Source organism: Frankliniella occidentalis, unplaced genomic scaffold, assembly GCF_000697945.3.
Source record: "Frankliniella occidentalis isolate FOCC.00 unplaced genomic scaffold, Focc_3.1 Scaffold107, whole genome shotgun sequence".
Lineage (NCBI taxonomy): Eukaryota > Metazoa > Arthropoda > Insecta > Thysanoptera > Thripidae > Frankliniella > Frankliniella occidentalis.
Window position 1 is genome coordinate 1,074,327 of NW_026267236.1, and position 5,459 is coordinate 1,079,785.

Below are 5,459 nucleotides of genomic sequence, written 5' to 3' on the forward strand. Positions count from 1 at the left end.
GGTTGCCTATCGCACAGGCGGAAAAGCACACGGGGCCGCTGCACCCGTGACAGCCAACTCTTTCTTCACAAAAAAAAATGATTTCTGCTTGCAGGAAGAATTTTTTTCTCACTGATGGTAAGGTTGGAGCTGATCAGCGTGTACAGGTCCAAATTCTGTGCCATCACTTGTCTTCAACAAGTACGATACATCCCCTTCTCTTCTTACAATTGTAAATGGAGCCTTGTACTTCTTGTCTAACTTCTTGGAAAATCCCTTTGCCTTGTCAGACTTCACAAAGTTCTTCACCTTTACCACATCACCAGGCTTGTATGGATCGGGTCTTCGTCTCAAGTTGTACCTTGCAGCATTCTTGCTTTGGGCGTTGTTTAAACGATGCTGAACATCAGCCTTGATGACTTCTAGTCGCTGAAAGGTCTTGGAGTATTCTATAGGATCTTCATTTTCTAGATTTTCTTGAGGATTGAAGAGCCGAAGCCGTCCATCCACAGGAACTTCCTTTCCAAAGACAAGAAAATTTGGAGAAAATCCAGTGACGGTACTAACAGAAGACCGTAGGGCATGCTGGAGCTCGGGCAGGTGTTCATCCCATTTCTTCTGGTTGTCTTTACTATACGCACGCAGCATGGCTCCTAAGGTTTGGTTTGTACGCTCTGTGGGGTTACTCCGAGGATTATAAGGCAAGTTGAATCTCTGCTGCACCTTGAACTCTGCACACAACTTAGCCATTTCTTCCCCACGGTACTGCTGTCCATTGTCTGAAACGAGCAGGCGAGGGGCACCATGAACAAGAAAAATATCTTCTTTAAGATGTCGAACAATGGGCTTGGAAGTGGCAGCACGAAGGGGCTTCAAGAAACAGTACTTTGAAAAGTAATCAGTAGACACTGATACGAAGGTGTTACCCAAACTAGACCGAGGCAAGGGACCAACAAGATCAGTAGAAAGCACTTCAAAGGGTTCAGAAATCTTTTCTTTTGAATTCATGAAACCAGCAGGAGGATCCCGGGAGACCTTGACTTCTTGACAGACAGCACATCTTCTCACATAATCGATAACTTCCTTCTGCATTTTAGGCCAGTAGCCACGAAGTCTGACCTTGCTGAACGTGCGGAAAGCACCAACATGGCCACTTGTAGGGACATCATGACACTGCTCTAAAAGATCCTTCCTGCATTCTTGAGGGACAGCTTGCACCCACTTCATTGGCAAACCAGCACCGACTCTGATGAGCTTGTACAAAATACCATTACGAAGAGTGAAACTCTCGTAAAGTTCGGGCGAAGCTTGAACCTTTTCAACAAGTTCAGTATACCAAGGATCAACAACAGGTGAGGGAAGTTCGACAAGATCCACATCAAGAACTTCTTCTATCTTCTCAGGATTTCTGCTAAGTGCATCTGGCGCTTGCATGGTTGCACCCTTCCGATGGATGATGTTCATATCGTACTGCTGAATCTGTACGGCCCAGCGGGCAAGCCGACCGGAAGGATTCTTCAACTTTGACAACCACAACAGACTACTATGATCAGTATACAGATCAAACCGATACCCTTCAACATAAGGCCTAAAAGCAGCAAGAGCATGAAGGACAGCTAAACACTCCAACTCCGTGGCAGAATACTTGGGCTCTCTTCCTTTGAGGGAGCGACTCGTATAGGCGACGGCGTGCTCACCGTCGTCGAAATCTTGACACAAAATTCCACCAGTTCCAAGAGCAGAGCCATCAGTATAAATCTTGAAAGTTTTTGAAAAGTCAGGGGCACGAAGAATGGGAGAAGAAACAAGCTTTTCCTTCAAGAAGGTGAAAGCCTCATGAGCTTGTCTGGACCAATGAAAAGGTTGACCTTTCTTGAGCAGGTCGGTGAGAGGTTTGGCAGCAACACTGAAACCATTGATGAACTTGCGCACCCAACCCGCCAATCCAAGAAATTGACGAACATTCTTCTGTCTTCTAGGAGTAGGGAAGTTTACTACGGCAGAAATCTTGGCGGGATCAGGGCGAATGCCGAACTCGTCGATGACATGTCCTAGGTACAGGGTTTGTTTACGCCCAAACTTGCATTTACTCATCTTGATGGTAAGTCCAGCATCGGCTAACTTCTGCAAAACTCTTCTTATAAGCCTCTTATGGTGTTCCCAATCCAGGTTAGGGGACCATATGAGGATATCGTCCATATACACAAGCACATTAGGCTCATGACCAAGAACCTTCTCAATCTCTGATTGCCAGCGCGCAGCAGCGTCCTTCAACCCAGCAGGGAGACGAGTGTAGTGAAAAAGTCCACGCCCAGGAACAGTGAAAGCAGTCTTCGCACGAGACTCCTTGTCTAACGGTATCTGCAGATAAGCATCCTTGACATCAATGCTTGAGAAAATCGTACCTCCCCGCACATTCCAAAGCATTGGATTGATGTGAGGAAGTGGATGGGCGCTGGGCCTGTTAATACTCTTGTTCAACTCACGGAAGTCGACCACCCACCTCCATCCTTGGTCCTTCTTTGGTAGCAGAAGTAAAGGAGAAGAGTAGGGAGACTCCGAAGGCTCTACAGTTCCGTTGGCAAGTCTTTCATCAAGACCGCGGTGGGCTTCGGCAAGTAATTTAGGATTCAAACTGCTGTACTTTTGTTTACACGGGGGAGCGACACCTGTATCTATGTGATGTTCCACACCGCGCAGACAACCAAGTTTCTCTGTGTCTAAGAGAGGCCTAAATTCTTCAAGAATGCAGTTAAGTTCGACACGTTGACTGGGACTGAGGGCATTATCTTCTTGTTCTTCTTGATCAACAGCAACTGTAGAGAACACCTCCACACTTCCCACTTCACAGGTGTTAGAGATAAAGTCAGGACGCAGGTTGTATCTTCGCCAGAAATCCAGACCAAGCAATAAATCAGCAGACAGTTGAGGGACATAGAGAACATCAACAAATCTTGTCTTGCCAGCCACCAGAAACGGAACAGAAAATTCACTCTCAATTCTTGCAATGCCTTTATCGGCTACTTTAATAAACTTGAACTTTACAGGGCTGTGAGCACAAAGGCCCGCAGACACCAAAAGCTGCATTCCTTTTCTCCCAACAAGTGTTCTGGTAGACCCGCTGTCTAGAAGACCAACAGCAGGAACTCCCAGTACAGACACAGGTAAATAACCACGCCGATCCTTCCCAAGCTTCAGTCGTAATGTCTGCTTCTTCATTTTCTTCCTTGAGGACCTGGGTGCCGAGGACCTTGATGAGCAGGATTCCCTTGATTGTTCCACGAAGGGAGAGGTGGGGGAGGAAACCGAGTCCAAAACGGGGCCGCTGTCGGCAGAGAGCTCTGGCTTGGCCCCATCCAGGCTCCAGCTTGGTTTCCCGATGGGGAAGGCCACCGTCCAGCATCTTCAGCACGGCCACAATTTGGGCAATTAATGGCCAAAAATCCAGGCATACCACACTTGGTACAGAACACAGCGCAAGCACACTCGAGGCCATAGTGGTCGTTTCTACCACACTTATAACAATACTTCTGGACGCGTCCCTTGGGCTTCTTTGGAGTGGGAGTACTAGCCGGGGCAGTCTCAATTTCATCAGAACTAGTGGAACTAGCGGAAGATGAGCTTTCCTTAGCAGCGAACACAGAGGGGAAAGAGTCAGGAGTCCTTTTGTTTTTTTCTTTCTTTTTTTCCTTTTCTTTTTTCTTTAGCTCCCTCTTTTCCAATCTCATCAGGTGCATCTTGTCAGCCTCGAGATCTCTGCATTCTTTTCGCAACACACTCAATGACGTCATGTTGGCACTCTTGATTTTGCTGCGGTAGTAGAAATGCAGGCCGTCTAGTAACTTCCGCAACTTGTCCTTGTCAGTAGGAGGCTCACTAAGTCGGAGAAACAATTCTTCGGCCCGAGCTTCATACACGGCGTAGGTTTCATCAGAGGTTTGCCGAAGGTTATCTATTCTCTCCCAGGTTTCAGCATCATTGCCAGCAGGGTTGAATGCTTCCTTGATTTCCTTCTTGAATTGAGCCCAACTGGAGAATTCATGCTTCCTCGCCGAGAACCACGTAAGGGCACTCCCTTGCAGCAAGGCCCCCATCCCACCGAGGAGGTCCTTCCCGCTGTAGCCATACATCTCTGCAGCGTTGTCCAACTTAGACATGAATTCATGCAAATCTTCTTCCTTTTTCCCGTTGTAGTGGTAGGGCAAGCGAGCAACTTCTCGAATTTTGCTGTTGCGAGAACGAGTGGCAGAGCGGTCAGAAGCAGAACTCGATGAAGAGCTTGAAGAACTCTCAGAAGACGAACTGGGGGAACGCCGCCTCGAACTCTTCTTCTTGTGTTTCTTCCTTTTCTTCTTACTCTTGCTAGAGGTTCGAGATGACTCCCGACCTCCACCAGTGGCGTGTGAAGTCTTGGAGTGCAAAGATAGCTCCGCCAACCGTGACTCCAAGTCGTCCTCCACGATTGTCAATGCAGGGAAGTTGAACTGAGGATAGGCCTGCATGCAGGCTTCTTGAATTCTATTCAGCCGCTTCGCCACCTTCTTGAACTCTTCTAACTCGCCTCTGAACATGGAGCGACGAGTACGATGGACACAATGAGCAAGGAGACCATTGAGACGTCGAGAAAATCGACGGATAGGGGCGTTCTCCAAAACCAACACTTCCAATTCTGCAGTCTTCTGCCTCAGTGCGGCAATCTCATTGGCAACAGTAAATTCTTCCAGTCTAGCGATAACCACCTGGGTACCCCACTGTTCAGATAAAAGTTTGCACTTGTCGGTCGGGCTTAGGACGTAATGCCGCAGGCCACGAATATCCAACTCGTACTCCACTTCCTCAGTACTGAACGATCCGAAATCAATCGGAACTGGAACACGAGCCATCTTGCAAATGCTCGAATTCAAAATTCAAAGTTTGTAAAAATAAAGTCACTATCTTTGGAGATCAGCAAAATCACTTCACTGAAAATTCACTTGGAACTCTTCACCCTGCAGCACTGCGAGGGCACAACACCAGAAGACACTAATTCACCACACAATTTCACAAAAGCCACAATATAGAACATTTACAATATTTGCAATTTATTACAAAGTGCAAAAAAAAACATTTGAAGTAGTAAAGCACACAAAAATATTATGGGCATAGAAAGAGTTTAAAAGTAAATTGCAATTTAAAATACAATGAAAAGAGGGGAACCAGCCACAGCAATAAAATTAGGTATAAAGAGTGGTGAACAAAACCACAAGATGAAAAACAAATACAATGCAAGGGTTTTAGAAAGTTCGCAATAGATTTTAAAAGTAGGATGCAGAAAATTTTTGCCAACACTCAAAATTTAAAAGCACTGTACACAGAACCGAGAAAAAGCAGCACGTTGGGCGCCATTTGTCACGGACTAGCTCAGGGTGGACGGATGCGCAGGTGGTTCACAAAGGTGCTCTTCTCGGACGCCGGGTTGTCCTGGCCGCATTACAAGTGTA